Source organism: Pungitius pungitius, chromosome 16 (genome assembly GCF_949316345.1).
Source record: "Pungitius pungitius chromosome 16, fPunPun2.1, whole genome shotgun sequence".
Lineage (NCBI taxonomy): Eukaryota > Metazoa > Chordata > Actinopteri > Perciformes > Gasterosteidae > Pungitius > Pungitius pungitius.
The window spans coordinates 5,967,603-5,986,573 of NC_084915.1; the positions used below are offsets into that span (position 1 = coordinate 5,967,603).

General features: G+C 46.7%; 1 protein-coding gene across 4 annotated transcripts in view; it reads right to left on the minus strand.

Annotated features, from left to right (window-relative positions):
* Positions 1-18,938, minus strand: part of specc1 (sperm antigen with calponin homology and coiled-coil domains 1) — a 96,397-nt gene extending 77,459 nt beyond the window's left edge. For 2 of the 4 annotated variants that reach the window (XR_009942549.1, XM_062558247.1), the window contains exon 1: positions 18,819-18,937. The gene's annotated coding sequence lies outside the window, so the exon portion shown is untranslated. The other 2 variants (XM_062558246.1, XM_062558245.1) reach the window with 2 other exon arrangements.
* Positions 18,939-18,971: the final 33 nt, after the last annotated feature.

Here is an 18,971-nt window from a genome sequence, read left to right on the forward strand (position 1 = left end):
TAGTCGGTTTATATTTATTGTTTATTGCACTTCTGCACTCATTGCACATATGACTACATTTTATAGTATTTCAAATTCTAGTTTGATTAAGGTAGTTTGATGGAAAGTCCAGATATCCATGCCAAATTTAACAACTTTTTGAATATGATAAAGGCCCCAAAAAGCCCGCAGTTTGTGAGAATAATAATAATAATAATTCCTTGATATACAATTGGTTCCTTTGCGACTATTCGTAGCGAGGACCCTAAAAATCAGACAACCAACTCATAACCACCAGACAGTCGTAAGTAATGGGCTGTCAGCTAACTCAATTACATCGCTTCCAAAAACAGGAAGATGGAGGAGCCTCTCAAGTTATTTTTGACACTTTTCTTTTGACCGGACCGCTGAAAGTTAATGAGAAGAAAGCGCCAACTGGTCCTGGTTCAACCAGTCTCTTGCGCATCTGATGTCATGCAAACTTGAGGGAGCATTTAAGATCAACTCTCATAGTCTACTGCAAAAATAGGACAGCTGCGGACACAAAACCAATAATTACACCATACTACCAAATGCCAATACCAAATAACAGTTACACCGGAGCCGACCCGTCCTGACCGTTCTCTGCCCTTGAAGCCGGTTCCCCGGGTGCGGTGCAGGACATGTGAACTGCTCGTCAATTATTCAGTCCCTGTGTTTGTGTACAAAATGGAGCAGAAGAGAATGAAACGCTTCCTCCCATCACCAGGAACCGCATACAAGTACAAACATCCTGCCACTGATTTTTTTTTTTTAACTTCCGCATAAATGGTTGTCATGGGAGGAAACAAACTGCAGAGATATTGCTGAAAGACCTGCGGCCTTAATCGGACAAAGGGCCCTCAGGTGTGACAGCACTGCTCAGCATCAATTAATAGAATGAATCCTGTTCTATTTATAGAGAATAAGTTTGAAAAGAGTCAAGCATTCGGACAAAAACAACACAAGCATATCTGAGGTTGAACATTTCAATCCAGCGATTAAACTATGAGGGGCCGTTCAAGACATTATTCATTCTGGTACTCTCACATACATATATTCTTACTCTCACATACATATATTCTCACTCTTATATACATATATTCTCACTCTTATATACATACATTCTCCTTCTACATACATATATTCTCACTCTTATTTACATACATTCTCCTTTCACATACATATATTCTCACTCTTATATACATACATTCTCACTCTTATATACATATGTTCTCCTTTCACATACATATATTCTCACTCTCACAAACAAATGTATGTATGTGTAAAGAAAATACAGTATATGTCTGTAAGAGGAGAATGTATGTGTGTATGAGGAGAATGTATGTGTGTATGAGGAGAATGTATGTGTGTATGAGCGAAAGTATAGTGGAAACGGAAGGCGTATAGTGGAAACGGAAGGCGTATAGTGGAAACGGAAGGCAGAACATTTCTCGCGCTGTGATTGGCTGAGAAAACCTTTTGGTTCACGGTGAGCCAAGACAACTGGTTTTTGGTGGCGTAGCGCGAAATACATAGTTCTGTCAGGTTTTCTAGCACATTGCCCAAGTAGGATTACTCTCTTAATAACATCTAGATGTATACGACAAAAAAACTCGTGCACTTTGCACCCCACTTCCTTTGCAATGGCCTAGTTAGAAATAGGAACCCAAATGTCTTTGAGGCACAGAAAGCAGGTTGTTTTTTTTAGACATCAACTAGTGAGTTGGGCATTTTCCTGTTGAAGTAGGATGTAGGATGACTTTATTATGGCTCATACAAGGCTGGTAAAAAGCTAAATATTGACTTTGCTTTAAAAAAAAATTAAAAGCGTTCACAAGTCAGCGGTCGAGCAACGCCGGGAATGCTGCTTTGAAAACTTTACCTTTGACATTATCATGGTCTTAGGCCTTTTATGTCAACATATAACCAGGAGCTTCTGATGTACCATTAAAAATTAAAGCCTCTCAGAATACCATAGATGAGTCAATTTCCTTCAATATCTCAATCACCAGACTACAATTTGTCATTTTCAGGATATATTTAAAAGGAAACAATCAATACTTTCATGACTATTCCACGTCAGGCAGAGAGTACAGATCAGCATGGTGTGACTTGGTGATAACCAGGACATTCTGCAGTACCATCCCAAAATAAAAGCCTCTTCAAACGCCATACATGAGCCAATTTCCTTCAAAATTACCAGACTACATATGGTCATTTTCAGATTAGATTTAAAAGGAAACAATCAATACTTTCATGACCTTTCTTTCACTTCAGACACATAGTACACATCCCCAAGGTGTCATTTGGGGATAACCAGGACATTCTGATGTACCATCCCAAAATAAAATCCTCTCAAAATACCATAGATGACCCAACTTCCTTCGAAATCATAAAAAGGTGTTTTTTGTAAATTGCTCCCTACGCACATAGTTTAATATTTCTTCCTGCAAAATGCAACTTTTAGAGACTACAGTCTCAAGAGCACACTGCGTGTCAAGGCGCGGGGTCGAGGGCAAGGAGGGAGGACTCAGATGCGGAGTATTAGAAAATAAAAGGACTTTAATAATCAAAAAACTCAAACTCAAAATCACTCCAACCAAAAAAGGGGAGGAAGGAGGCAAAAACAAAACGGACAACAAAACAGGGACCTGGACTTGAAAACATAGACTTGACTTACGTGACAGGACACAAGAACGTCGACATGTAATGACGCCACACAAGACAAGGGACTCACAGGGCTTAAATACACAAGGGAGGTGCAGGTGATTGAACACAGGTGGAAACGATCAGGCACGGCAGACAATCACAAGGGAAGACAGGACAAGGCAGGAAGTGAAGTTACCCAGGAACACAAGAGACATGAAAACTATAAAATAAGACATAGAGCAGACCCAAACCGTGACAGAACCCCCCCCTCAAGGACCGAATTCCAGACGGTCCTAAAGGGGGGCAGAACCATGGAAATCAGACAAGGGGCGGGAGGGTGGGGACCCGACAGCTATGGTCCGGGGCGGCCCGGCGTGGGGTGCTCCGGGGGTCTGCCGGGTCGGCGGCCGGGCCTCAGGGTCTCGGGTGGTCTGGCGTGGGGCGCCGGGCTGTGCGGCTCCGGCGTTGTGGCGGGGGGCGCCGGGATGTGCGGCTGCGGCGTCGTCGTGGCGGGGGGCGCCGAGCTGTGCGGCTGCGTCGTCGTCGTGGCGGGGGGCGCCGAGCTGTGCGGCTGCGGCGTCGTCGTGGCGGGGGGCGCCGAGCTGTGCGGCTGCGGCGTCGTCGTGGCGGGGGGCGCCGAGCTGTGCGGCTGCGGCGTCGTCGTGGCGGGGGGCGCCGAGCTGTGCGGCTGCGGCGTCGTGGCGGGGGGCGCCGGCCTCTGCGGCGTCGTGGCGGGGGGCGCCGGCCTCTGCGGCGTCGTGGCGGGGGGCGCCGGCCTCTGCGGCGACGTGGCGGGGGGCGCCGGCCCTGACCCCACCCCCCCTTCAAGGACCGATTTCCAGGCGGTCCAAAGAGGGCGGGAGGGAGGGGTCACGATCGGGACTGGGAACGGGGGTCTTTGAGCCGGGGGCGTGGGTCTTGGGGCCGGGTTCGGGGTCGTGGGTCTTGGAGCTGGGTTCGGGGTCGTGGGTCTTGGAGCCGGGTTCGGGGTCGTGGGTCTTGGAGCCGGGTTCGGGGTCGTGGGTCTTGGAGCTGGGTTCGGGGTCGTGGGTCTTGGAGCTGGGTTCGGGGTCGTGGGTCTCGGAGTCGGGTTTGGGGTCGTGGGTCTTTGCGACGCTGCCAGCTGGACGATGGCGGCACGTAGCTCAGCAGTTACAGCCATGAGGCGGTCAATATCTGGATCGACACCCAGGGAGGGCCACCAGAACGGGTTCTGGGAACCCCACTCCGCTGAGTCCTGTATTGGTGGCGTCATTCTGTCAAGGCGCGGGGTCGAGGGCAAGGAGGGAGGACTCAGATGCGGAGTATTAGAAAATAAAAGGACTTTAATAATCAAAAAACTCAAACTCAAAATCACTCCAACCAAAAAAGGGGAGGAAGGAGGCAAAAACAAAACGGACAACAAAACAGGGACCTGGACTTGAAAACATAGACTTGACTTACGTGACAGGACACAAGAACGTCGACATGTAATGACGCCACACAAGACAAGGGACTCACAGGGCTTAAATACACAAGGGAGGTGCAGGTGATTGAACACAGGTGGAAACGATCAGGCACGGCAGACAATCACAAGGGAAGACAGGACAAGGCAGGAAGTGAAGTTACCCAGGAACACAAGAGACATGAAAACTATAAAATAAGACATAGAGCAGACCCAAACCGTGACAGAACCCCCCCCTCAAGGACCGAATTCCAGACGGTCCTAAAGGGGGGCAGAACCATGGAAATCAGACAAGGGGCGGGAGGGTGGGGACCCGACAGCTATGGTCCGGGGCGGCCCGGCGTGGGGTGCTCCGGGGTCTGCCGGGTCGGCGGCCGGGCCTCAGGGTCTCGGGTGGTCTGGCGTGGGGCGCCGGGCTGTGCGGCTCCGGCGTTGTGGCGGGGGGCGCCGGGATGTGCGGCTGCGGCGTCGTCGTGGCGGGGGGCGCCGAGCTGTGCGGCTGCGTCGTCGTCGTGCCGGGGGGCGCCGAGCTGTGCGGCTGCGTCGTCGTCGTGCCGGGGGGCGCCGAGCTGTGCGGCTGCGGCGTCGTCGTGGCGGGGGGCGCCGAGCTGTGCGGCTGCGGCGTCGTCGTGGCGGGGGGCGCCGAGCTGTGCGGCTGCGGCGTCGTCGTGGCGGGGGGCGCCGAGCTGTGCGGCTGCGGCGTCGTCGTGGCGGGGGGCGCCGAGCTGTGCGGCTGCGGCGTCGTGGCGGGGGGCGCCGGCCTCTGCGGCGTCGTGGCGGGGGGCGCCGGCCTCTGCGGCGTCGTGGCGGGGGGCGCCGGCCTCTGCGGCGACGTGGCGGGGGGCGCCGGCCTCTGCGGCGACGTGGCGGGGGGCGCCGGCCCTGACCCCACCCCCCCTTCAAGGACCGATTTCCAGGCGGTCCAAAGAGGGCGGGAGGGAGGGGTCACGATCGGGACTGGGAACGGGGGTCTTTGAGCCGGGGGCGTGGGTCTTGGGGCCGGGTTCGGGGTCGTGGGTCTTGGAGCTGGGTTCGGGGTCGTGGGTCTTGGAGCCGGGTTCGGGGTCGTGGGTCTTGGAGCCGGGTTCGGGGTCGTGGGTCTTGGAGCTGGGTTCGGGGTCGTGGGTCTTGGAGCTGGGTTCGGGGTCGTGGGTCTCGGAGTCGGGTTTGGGGTCGTGGGTCTTTGCGACGCTGCCAGCTGGACGATGGCGGCACGTAGCTCAGCAGTTACAGCCATGAGGCGGTCAATATCTGGATCGACACCCAGGGAGGGCCACCAGAACGGGTTCTGGGAACCCCACTCCGCTGAGTCCTGTATTGGTGGCGTCATTCTGTCAAGGCGCGGGGTCGAGGGCAAGGAGGGAGGACTCAGATGCGGAGTATTAGAAAATAAAAGGACTTTAATAATCAAAAAACTCAAACTCAAAATCACTCCAACCAAAAAAGGGGAGGAAGGAGGCAAAAACAAAACGGACAACAAAACAGGGACCTGGACTTGAAAACATAGACTTGACTTACGTGACAGGACACAAGAACGTCGACATGTAATGACGCCACACAAGACAAGGGACTCACAGGGCTTAAATACACAAGGGAGGTGCAGGTGATTGAACACAGGTGGAAACGATCAGGCACGGCAGACAATCACAAGGGAAGACAGGACAAGGCAGGAAGTGAAGTTACCCAGGAACACAAGAGACATGAAAACTATAAAATAAGACATAGAGCAGACCCAAACCGTGACACTGCGTGCATTTGAAAAGAATTGGGTTTAATTCCTGGGAGGAGTTCGGTCTTTTACAACTGTAAGAAATTATGAAAATATGCCAAAAAGGCACATCTTTAATGATTAAATGCAGCACCCCCTAATCTTCAAAAATTCAGAAAAAATTTAAAGACAATAGGTTCCTCTATGACTCGTCGTAGCGAGGACCCTAATTATGGAAAAAAAAATAAAGGAAGGGACATTTAGAATGACTAAAAACTTAATTGTGATTAAATTTGAGTTAACTATAACATAAATGCAATTAATTGTGATTAAATATTTTAATCGTTAGGGATAGTGAGAGCAATGATATATATGTATACGTATGTATGTATATATATATACTGTATATGTGTATACATGCGTTTTTGAATCGCTGGTCTGCACTCTCCCCTGAGACATGTTGTCCTTGGGCCGCCCAACAAGGGGCTCGAGCCACAGAGACAACACAGATCACAGGGTCACTGATTTATATAGTGTATGTTAACTTTTTGTTGCTCCGAGAGTGCCTGTTTTATTGTTCTGATGGCATTGCTTCTAAATAAATACTACAAATAAATTAGTTTTTCATGTATTATTGAATTTTGCTCATAATGTGATTAAACGCTGTTAATCACAAAAAATCATGTGATAAACAAAGTTACATTTTTTTAATCTTTTCCCAGCCCTAGTAACTACACAAAGTGCCTTCTGTTGTTTTTACTGGCTGCCATGAGGCTACCCCCTGTCTCCGTGACGACGATGATGTCATAGAACTCTATGACATCAATAGCTTTGTTGTGTTCCAAACACATCAGTAGAATTCGCTCAGTGCGTTTTTACTTGACTTAGTAGGCAGTTTGTCCATCTATCTCGAGTATTTTTCGACCGAATTAGTCGTTAACTGACACCTTTTTGAAGACACCATCACTCTTTTCAAAGACTACATCAGTTAAGTGACCACCCTTTTTAAAGGCTTCACGCTTTTTTGAGGGCTTACAGACTTGTACATTCATCACTTTGATCCAGTCGTTAAGTGATCAACACAAGTGTTATTTGCAATGTCTCAAGGGAACAACCAGACAGCCGTAGCAGGTGGTTCTCTGCACGGACCTTGTCCAAATAAAACACCCAAAGCAGGAGGTTCTCTGCCTCAACCTCCTCCGAATACATGCGATTTGAATGTTGCACTTTCCCGTGCCAACATTGAGTTGCATGTCCTGAAAAAGCATGTCACTGATCTCACTATGTCACATTTGCAATCCTCCAAGGAGAGGGCCAAAATGATACAAGTGATACAAGATCAGCAAAAGGCCATCGCCGAACTGCATCTGCAGAACAAGTATCTTGTCAGCAAGAGCAAGAGTTTGTCTCAGCAGCTCAAAGAGTCCACAAAACAGCTTGTTGTCAAAAGTGATGAACTCACGGTCAACAACGAGACCTGGCAGCAGAAGTATGAAGATCTGGAGAAAAAGACAATCAAAGAACTGGATTACCAACAACAGCCCTTGGAGTCTAAAGTAACAGGGTTACTCTCCACCAACGGTTCTCTTCAAGAGGAACTGCACAATCAGCCGGCCAAAAACGACCAGTTGGAACCAGAAGGCAAACTGCTCAAGATCGAGACAGATGCTCTGGGCGAGACTATCAGGGAGAATGAAGGTTTATCTCTGAAGCTCATCGAGACAACCGTACAACTCGTTGTCAAAAGTGCTCAACTCACGGTCAACAATGAGACCTGGCAGCAGAAGTATGACGATCTGCAGCAGAAGTATGAAGATCTGGAAGAAAAGACATTCAAAGAAATGGATAACCAGCAACAATCCTTGGAGTCTAAAGTAACAGGGTTACTCTCCACCAACGGTTCTCTTCAAGAGGCGCTGCACGAGCAGCGGGCCAAAAACCACCAGTTGGAAGAAGAAGGCAAACAGCTCAAGATCGAGACAGAGGCTATGGCTGCTTTACTAAAGAGCCAAGAGGAGACCCATCACAACGTGGTCTCTAGCAGGGATTTCACTGAGTCTTGCCTGATGTCACAGATTCGACACATGGAGACCATCGCCAAAGGAAATCAGAACCTCATCTCCAAGATCAAAGATTTACAGGACGACAAAATAGTCCTTGAGAACATCTGCCTCCACTTAGAAAAAAAGAGGAGAGGCATTTTTGGGAGACGGATGCAAGACCGGCAGACGGAGCTGGACAAAATGAGACGCAAGATGCAAGACAAAGACACAAAGAAATAGAGGGAAGACAAGAAAAATGAGACCATCCAGGGCGTCAACATCAACGTGCCTGTGACTGGTAACAACAACTTCCTTCATCTCCCACCTCATCCCCTCATCCATCTACCCCCTTCAAGATAAAGATCTCCCCCCCCTTCAACCCCACTAAGACCCGGCGTTGACAGGGCTAAAGACCCCCCCCCCCCCCCCTTCAACCGCACTAACACCCGGCGGTTGACAGGGCTAAAGACCCCCCCTCCCCCTTCAACCCCACTAACACCCAGGGTTGATACCCCCTCTCCCCCCTCCCCCCTCCCCCATCCCCCATCCCCCCCTCTCCCCCATCCCCAATCCCCCATCCTCCCCCTGTGGGTTTTCCCTTCTTGGGTTTCCCACATTAAAAAAAAAACACCCCCTCCCCCTTCAACCCCACTAACACCCAGGGTTGATACCCCCCCTCCCCTCTCCCCTCTCCCCCATCCCCCATCCCCCCTCCCCCCCCCCGTGGGTTTTCCCGTCTTGGGTTTCCCACATTAAAAAAAAAACTCCTCCGTGAATCGCCACCTTAACGTGGTGGAGGAGTTTGCGTGGCTCAGTGATCCTGTGATCTGTGTTGTTTCTGTCGGGCAGCCAAAGGACAACAGGTCTCAGGGGAGAGTCCAGACTAAGAGCGATTCAAAAACACATGTATATACATATATATGTATATATGGGGTAAAGACACCCCCACCTGTGGGTTTTTCCCTTATTGGGTTTCCCACATTAAACAAAAAACTCCTCCGTGAATCGCCACCTTAACGTGGTGGAGGAGTTTGCGTGGCTCAGTGATCCTGTGATCTGTGTTGTTTCTGTCGGGCAGCCAAAGGACAACAGGTCTCAGGGGAGAGTCCAGACTAAGAGCGATTCAAAAACACATGTATATACATATATATATATGTATATACATGTGTATATACATGTGTTTTTGAATCGCTCTCCAATATATATATATATATACACACACACATACACACATATATACATACATACACACACACATACATTAGTGCTGTCACTATCCCTAACAATTAAAATATTTAATCACAATTAATTGCATTTACAATATAGTTAACTCAAAATTAATCACAATTATTCGCAAGTCACAATTCAATTCACAATTTATTCATTCTAAATGTCCCTTCTTTTGTTTTTTTTCTTTTCATTTTAATGCTCTTATCAACATAGAAAAGTGGATTGGCTTGTGTAGCAGAGATGCCACCTGTCTGCGTTGGATTCCTTCGTACAGACACACGGACACACGGGTCAAAAGGGCAACAGATTTAACTTGTATTTCTTTTTCTCTGTCTTCCGCTGCAGTCCGCTCCTCGGCCTCGCCCCTGAGTGTCTGCTCCAGTCAGAGCCGGCCCTTACTTTATCAAATTCGTGGGGGGCGCCCTCAAGCATAACACATTTTTCTCTACAACTTTGATTAATGAAACAAAACCCAGGTGAAATAAAACCATGGTTAAAACAAATGAACAAGGTGTCCCTGCCATATGACTTTCTGGTCTAAACCCCATTCTCGATCGTTTCATCGTTTTAAAGAACTTGATTGATCTGGTTATTGTCTGTGTCAAGTTCTGCTATCCACAAGTCCGTCGGGGGAGACCCATTGATCCTGCTGACTGACCAACGATGTCTGGCATAGTGGGAACTGAATTAGTCACTAGAGAACCGTATCATACCAATCCAGATTTCACTTTTCCCAAATAACAGGATGGACAAAGTTTCGATTTTTAACTATATAGTTTTAGTCGGTTTATATTTATTGTTTATTGCACTTCTGCACTCATTGCACATATGACTACATTTTATAGTATTTCAAATTCTAGTTTGATTAAGGTAGTTTGATGGAAAGTCCAGATATCCATGCCAAATTTAACAACTTTTTGAATATGATAAAGGCCCCAAAAAGCCCGCAGTTTGTGAGAATAATAATAATAATAATTCCTTGAAATACAATTGGTTCCTTTGCGACTATTCGTAGCGAGGACCCTAAAAATCAGACAACCAACTCATAACCACCAGACAGTCGTAAGTAATGGGCTGTCAGCTAACTCAATTACATCGCTTCCAAAAACAGGAAGATGGAGGAGCCTCTCAAGTTATTTTTGACACTTTTCTTTTGACCGGACCGCTGAAAGTTAATGAGAAGAAAGCGCCAACTGGTCCTGGTTCAACCAGTCTCTTGCGCATCTGATGTCATGCAAACTTGAGGGAGCATTTAAGATCAACTCTCATAGTCTACTGCAAAAATAGGACAGCTGCGGACACAAAACCAATAATTACACCATACTACCAAATGCCAATACCAAATAACAGTTACACCGGAGCCGACCCGTCCTGACCGTTCTCTGCCCTTGAAGCCGGTTCCCCGGGTGCGGTGCAGGACATGTGAACTGCTCGTCAATTATTCAGTCCCTGTGTTTGTGTACAAAATGGAGCAGAAGAGAATGAAACGCTTCCTCCCATCACCAGGAACCGCATACAAGTACAAACATCCTGCCACTGATTTTTTTTTTTTAACTTCCGCATAAATGGTTGTCATGGGAGGAAACAAACTGCAGAGATATTGCTGAAAGACCTGCTGCCTTAATCGGACAAAGGGCCCTCAGGTGTGACAGCACTGCTCAGCATCAATTAATACAATGAATCCTGTTCTATTGATAGAGAATAAGTTTGAAAAGAGTCAAGCATTCGGACAAAAACAACACAAGCATATCTGAGGTTGAACATTTCAATCCAGCGATTAAACGAATACATCTTATGTACTCCTGACAGCATTGTGAAAACAAAAAAAGGATGCAGGATGCTTGTGGCATCACTAGCAGATGTTCTTCTTTCCAACTTCTAATATAAAATGACTCCTATACAAAACCTTCACTGATATCTTTGAGCCCAAACAGACAACATCATCCTTTTGAAGCTGTACAACAATGATGGAACATAAAACACTATATTCCCCATATTGTCGACGTGCTTAAAAAGGTGAGTAATGAGAAGGAGGGTGATGACAGATTGTTTTTTTTTTTGTTAGAATTTTCTGTGACACCAAACAGTGGTGCAGTTGGCTCACGTGTTACTGAACGCTGTGCTACAGCCTCTCTTCTGCCAGCGAGCCCGCAGCAAAACACACCAAAATAGTTGTCCTCTGCGGAGCTCTTTGGAGAGACTCCGAGGGCCAATCGGAAGGGTCAGCGGCATCGGTCCGGATAAGGAAGTTGTGCCGTTTGTGCGGCCGCCTCTTTCACTCTCACTAAGAGACGGGGGACGAGAGGGACAGCGTCTCGGTTGTGGGCCGGTTTTTCTCCTCTCAGACCTTTTCTTGAGAAAGACACACGGCTCTTTGAGACTACTGTGGCCAAGCACTGTGTGAATGAGGGTAACAGCGCTTTTACGATCGCACCACTCGAAAACCGCTGGAGTTAGAAGTGCAGGTGTCTGCACTTTGTTCTCAGGGCACTGGCTTATAATTTGATTTAACACAGGACCATGTGTGTGTGTGTGTGTGTGGTTTGGGTTTTTAAATAAAAAAAAATCACCATGTAAATGCAAGTACTTGTATTACCCCAGTGAAATGTCCAACTTTATGGCTGACTTTTTACGATCAACTGTGGGCTGTTGGGCACAAACAACAGCTACCAGCACTGACAAAGACCTTCTTTGTTTGAGAAACGCTTCTTAAAGCGAGGGTGGATCACTCGTGAAGGGGTCTGCATTTCCTGCTGTACAACACTGGTCTACTTTGGATCCCACGACGTATGGCACGTCAAGGCCGTGAAGCATGTGGAGCTTCAGTGTGGTTAACTGAGGAACTCGTTTGGACCACACCTCTACACCCCCACAGAAAAGGCTTTTCAAAAAGGGATGCTGCGAAGGATTGAGGAATGTTCAGAACGTGCTTTCACACCCTGCTGCTGCAGACACATAAGTCCAGCAGGATTTGAATTAAGCTGTATGCTGCAATGTTACGACTGGGGGATATTACCAAATTCTGAAAGAACATTGTACTCTTCCTGTGATCGTTCAGCGTCACATTTGGCAAGTGGGTCTTACACCACGGCTAATGTTCAGACAACAAATGTATCTCAAATGTAGAGATACAGTATACAAATGGGACAGTGCTTTCTATTCCAGTGTGCCCCTTATGGACGGCTACGGATTGAAACAAACATGCCTGGGAAGCGTATTTCTATCAGGTGTGGAGAGGCAAAGATTTCAGCGAGCCATGCAATAGCTGCTCAGATATTTCACTCAAAAGGGACGCAACACAACTTTTCCACCGCCATGAGGTTGGTGCTGTATAAAAAGTCTAGGGATCCCGACTAACTTGTAGGAGTCCCCTGTGCAGCCAACAGTACATCACTTTTCCATTGGTAGGTGGCCATATAGCTTAGGAACAATACCACAGTCCCAATATAGGACATGGACTTGGTGGAAAAGCTTACCACTAGAGACTTGTAATTTCCAGCAACTGGACCATTTCTCAGCCATAAAAACAGCCGAATGAAACTAGCTTCCATACTGCCAGGATCTTATGTCTAAATTAAAACCCGAAATTTGCAGAAAGGAAAAAGGAAATAGCAAATCATTATGTGTGAAAGTGGCAGATGGTGGAGTATAGAGTGATGTGGCACCAGGTGAGGTGGCAGCAGACACACTGACAGCTGCCTGCCTCTTGTTCTCTTCCTTTTCCCTCCACAGGAAAAAGCACTGAGTCACACGCTTCTCCTAGACACAACACTATCGCAAAGGATGTGAAAACACAGCCAAATAACGGTGCGTGTGTGGCTTAAAATACAGCTTGTTCCATGAATCTTGACAATAGTGCTCTCATAATACAATCAGAAGGTGTGCAAAAAAAAATAGTTTCGATTGTAAAGATACCGTAGAATTCCAAATTCATGTTTCATGTCAAGCAACAATTCCTGGCCTTTGATTGATGTTTTTTTTAACAATTAGACAGCCTCTTCAGCCGTATGCGAGACGGGCTTCAGCACAAGTAGAAGCCTGAAAGGGAGCAAACGAATGAAGAAGCCAACGGTTATGTGCCGAGTCCCTTTAGAGGGATCGAAGGTGGAGACATTAACTGATAACACGTTACACATTCAAATACTGTCATAAACTACGTCATTCTGCCATAATTACGCCTGACCACGTTGGCAGCCCTGAAGCATCTGTACAACACCTGGGTCGGAGGAAACGGTGTGTGCAAAGCCATTATCTGAGCTAAAGTGAAACAGGAAGTGAGTGTGGGTTTAGTGTGCGTTTCCCGCTGTGAGATGGTCTCTACTCTCCCTCTGGGTTTCCCCTCTGGTCTGAAGGGATCTGAAACCAGCACGCAAACCTCCTTCCCAAATGCGTGACATTTTCTGCAGTAGTTGAATATCAGCAGAATCAGCAGGGCCAAAAGCACTACAATACCCAAAGCTGTACAAATATAACAGACTTTCAATGTTCCAATTGCACTCTTGGGATTTAAGCCCTGAACCTAAAACAAGTGGTGTGTGTGTGTGTGTGTGTGTGTGTTTGAGGCTAGTGATTTCTGTGCCGGCTGCCTTTCCATGTGGAGACTTTGAAGTGAATTGTTGCTAGAAAGGGAAATCTAAGAACCCCATCCAAAAACACAGAAACACTCTGCATCAGCATTTTAATTTGAAAGGGAGGGAAGCTGCTTAAGTTTGCATTGTTTAGCTCAAGAAGAGATGAGATGAAAGCAGAGCCTGAGAAGAAAGTGATGTCTCGTTAGATCTGGATTTAAATCACGTTTTTTTGGCTTTTGGGCCATTAGAGCAGGGGTTTCCAAACTTCCAAAAAAATAAGTGCTGACTATGACATCCTGTTAGTTCACACTCGGATGTGCGATTCTCTTTTTGATACAACATTCACACTTCAAAACCCTGTTAGGGTACTTTTTATCTGTGCGAGTTTGGCTATGCAACTTATCTTGAACTCAAACTTAAATTTCAAATTGTATGTACTATACTATTCCCTCATTTTTATAGATGTTATGCTTTCTAAAATAATTAAATAACATAATCAGAAATGACTCATGGTTATTCCAAGTATACCCATAAGAAACTACAACAGAGTGTGCATGGATGTCCTTGACATAAAGAAGTAGGGGTTGATAAAAATACAGTTCTCTTGCATAGTTTGTCTACTTTTATCGTTCTCAGAGCTGCACTCCCTCGAGGGCTGGACTTCCTGCTCTGATAGTGTCAAAGTTCTTGACTAACGCAGTGAGTCAGAGCCACACTGCAGAATATCAGCTGCTTTCCTGTCTGCCTGGCTGGCTGCATGTACAGCGAGTGGGCGGATTCCATAGAAACACTAGCACAGCATCCATGAGAGGAGAGCTACTGTCCAACCTAGAAAGGACCAATCCCTCCTCTGTCTTTGGGCTCTGCACCTGTACACAGACAGTGTGGCCTGAGAGCTGTTTGATGTGCACAACGCTGTGGGTGTGTCCCATGTAACCTGTGTGAGAGACAACAATGACTGAAAACTTTTAAAGACACCAACACTCCCTAACTCTGCGTAAAACGTCACGCAGGTGCACTTGCACATCCTGTTTAGCTGGATGACATAACAAACCAAATCATCTGTCTTATCATCTCTGCGAGGCCCTGTTCTATTTTGGAGAGAGGAGAATTCAAAAGGGCCACATGTTCGTGGCCCAGATGACCCATTTGCAGAAACTCTAGCATTCCTAGGAGTAAGAGTGTGATGCATGTCAAGTATGCGGCCGGCTTCCTGGACGCTCTTGAACTGGAAGATAGAGCCAGAGGAAGACGATGCTTGGACAAAATCTTCTTTCACAACTTACAGATGCATCTAGCGTACATTACACCCCTCAGGCGGAAATAATCGCTTCCTTCTCTTCCCTTTCTGTAGATGACATTTTAGAAGAGAAAAGAAATCCGTTGGAATCTATGTCTTTGCCCGAGCAAAAAGCTCGTAGTTCAAACATTACGCAGAATAACTGACAGCGTACTGAGCAGCATCACATTCACAGAAACAGGGGTGTGCTTATTTATCCAACGGACTAAATGCCAGATCGGTGCTCATTCCTGCTCCAATCAGTCCATCTCCTCTTATCTCCGCAATTAGAGCGTCCTGCGCTGCAGTGAAGCACGTGCCACTCCAACTGTACCCAGACCTCTTCAACCAAGTTTTTTTTTTCCCCTCAGTGTGTTTTGGAAGAGAGAGAAAATGTGTTTTTGACCGTATTAGTATTTTCCAGAGATCCTCACGCTGAAGAGGGTGAAGACTAATCCTGTTATCGAACAAGAGCCTCGACATGCCCAGCTACAAAAGGCTAACTGGAGGGTAGAAGAAGGGTTCTCCAGCAACACAGGCCATTTACTGCCACTGTAGTATGAGCATGACGCTGAAGAGTTGTGTTGCTCAGGGTTCGTCAGCTGTGTCCAGTCAGCCCCTCTCTCTGGTAGCACATCTAAAAGCACGCTGGGCCTTTAAACGTCTCATCTAGTCACCACTCACTTTTAATCCGTACACAACATCCTGGGCCTCATTCATATTTGAGTCTTAGATTTGACACCGTGCCTCTAACCATATACTCCTAATGACTTTACCTGATAGTGCGAGCCAGGTGAAATGGTTGATGCTAAGTTGATCCCTTTATGAACCAGAACAGTGTGCACTTTCACATGCTTCCAAAGCTGCTCTGCTCTGACACAGTCAGCAGGAAATCCACCATCTGGTCATGAGTTTGTTTTTAGAGATAGCCAGTATACCACAAACTTAACCGCTCTTTTTTCTGTCCAATAAAATATATGAACACAGAATTGGTTGAGGGCAGCCCAGCCTCAGCCTCAAACTAACGAAGGCTGCTTGCTATTACTAAACAGGAATTCTCACTAACTATATATTTCATACATGAGGCGTGAACAATTGTGAATGTGCCATGAAGAATATGTACTACCTGTGTATTACTTGGGTGTCCCCTCCAACTAGAATTGAAAACACAGAACGGTCGCCCCACATTGTTTCAGGGAAACACTGCACAGCCACTGATGGACTGATTGACGTCAGCCCACAGATTCAAATCGGTCCGGCTCAGCATCCTCCCGGGTCCTCATTAATGTGGGCAGTGGGGTAATGTGTGTTTGAAGAACTTTTTTGACTCAATAAAGCAGTAAGACCATATAGTTGGACAGGCAAATGATTGCAGCGCTTGGCAGCATTTAGAATCACCATGAATATATTACCGGATGTATGGCAAGTGTGCATTTTCTGCATTCTTTAGTGTGAACCCAGGTCAACGTATTACGGACATGGTGCACATAATGGTGCCAACTTATTCTCTACGTGGATTCAACATCTGAGCCTCGGACTTCACTGCAGTGCAGTGTCTGCCTTTCCCTCTCCTTACCACAGCTAGACAAGGTCACGATAACTGGGTTTACCAAACCATCAACGTTACTCATTTCACATGTCACTTACAGCATGTCGTGAATGGGAGAAGAACGTGAATTTCCTTTAGAGCGTCACACACTGAATTCTTCCCATCGAGCAACAATGATACCACGAGATGATTGGGTGTCATTTTCTGTGTAACAAAACAAGCCACAGCCTCTACCAACACAGACACGGGTGCTCCCCACATAACCCATGGCTATAAATAGCAAACCAATGACAGGAATTGCCTGGGGAATGTGTTGAGCAGTGGATGAGAGAGAGAGAAAAAAAAAGAGGGAGATTCAGTGTTTTTGGCTCTACAGGGACACGTTGATATACATCCAACAGATGCTACTACCTACATTAATGATCAGAAATCAAAATAATATGAAATTGATCAATTGTTGACGGATGTGTTCATGTAATTTCCCTCTTACACCACACATCGCAAACACCGAAGAGACAGGAGTCCCTTCACATGACACCCAACAGGGCATATCAGTGGTTATTCCATAACTTTACCCAGTGCCTAAACGGCCATCATAACATCAACATAAGCCTCCTTTGGGGCTTTTTGTGTCCAGCGCCGCCTATCCTGAGGACAATCCAGACAGACTTCAACCGTTTCCCCTTCTTGGATGGTTAACCATGAGAAAAATAAAGGGTATAATTACCAACAAACAACATTCACATTGCCCGCACCATCAACGACTCGGTGCACCGCTTGTGTTTGAGATCTCCTTTATGCTGGCATAATCAAAAGCAACAGAAAGTGAAAGCTGTCATTTGTTGCCCATTTGGTTTCCTCCAAAAAACACACGCGCATTCAATTGCGAGGCGACCTTGTCATTATTGAGACGTCCAATTTTGCATCACTGCAAAGCCATGACTAAAATAAAAAAAGGTCAAGCGTCGCTCATTTGGACAGGGATCTGATGTCTCTGAAACACTTTGGGTTACAGATACAATGTTACGTGGCAAAAGCTACAGGAGCTTAGTCAGGAGAGTTTGCTATAATTAAGGACCTAATAAAGACATGAAAACCAACCGTTCAAATATAACAACAAGGCCTTGTTGGACTGCTTCACATGGCACTGATCTAATGAGGAACAAATGGCTGAATGATCATGTGGAGAAAAACTGCTTGCGGCGCACAAGCGGTTCCAAGGGAAACTTGCCAGGAGCAGCAAATTTTAAATGTACATAAAAAACGCAAGAAACCCTAAGCAGTCCTGCTAATTTGGTAAATACATTTCCCACCCAGCGTTATTATAAGAAGCACAGTATGATAATCCTGTTAAAGAATAGGTGGTAAACAGTAGCCTGTGGCTACCGTTCATATTGATCCGATAAGAAAACCATCCAGTCAGTCATCCATATTGAATGGTGGAAGTAAATATTTGTACAAGTAAAACCGCTTGGGTTCAGGGCATTGAGTTTATGTTTTCCATAATTTCAGGGAGAGGTTTGCGGGGGCTACACGTGCAACCTTTAAATCTATTCCAATAGTTTTTAGAGTCACTGTATTTCAATTTGAATTACTTTAGGCCAAAAAGTAACAATAAATAAATATAAGCCACAGCATCACTCTATTCCTGGCTGTATGGGGAGGGCTTTGGAGCAGCCTTATGGTCTTCCTATTCTTTCAATACGATTTAAAGAAAATATCAAAACAATTCATATTCTAGTTTGTTCATTTTGGAAGGATGGTATCGTCACGGGTGTGTTAGATGGATAAACAAACAACATCCTCATCGGACAGCAAATAAAACATGCCACCATCTGCTGATAACATTATCGATGCATTACGTATTCTACTAAGGTGGTATAACAATTGAGAACTGGATGTTTTATGAAACAGATGTGGAGGAACGTTACCGATCGATGGTTCCCGTTGAACTCACGACTTCACACCGGACGACGTGAACAAGTAAACAGAAGAATACAGGACGAGTATCCGGAGCGTTGCCGCGTCATCGCGTCTCGCGCACCGCAGTCCTTCCATTTATTAGAACGAACATCACAGAAATGCTGGGACAAGTTCAGTTAGCGGGGAAACCACCTGTCCTTCGGCTATCAAATTGACATCATTGACGCATCAGGAAAGACACGTCCGCCTCCGTCGTTAAATGAAAGGGAACAGCGATAGGTTGACATGAAGTGACACCGCGCGCCTCTCTCTGACAGCTCCGCCGCGGAAACAAGTTCACACATTTTAAACTCGGCTATTTGATGACAAGACGAGCAAATGACACCGGTGGCCGAAAGGGAACGAGCACTAGCTTACGCTCACCTGGTCGGTGTCGCGCTGCCGTTGTTTGATCAGGATGCCGCCGCCGATGCCGCCCGCCTCGCGCACACGAGTACGTTAAGTGTCACCAGCAGCTCGTGCTGGAGCCAGTAGGTGGAGCGCGTGAAGCGAGTTTGGTGCAGTGAGCGCGGAGAT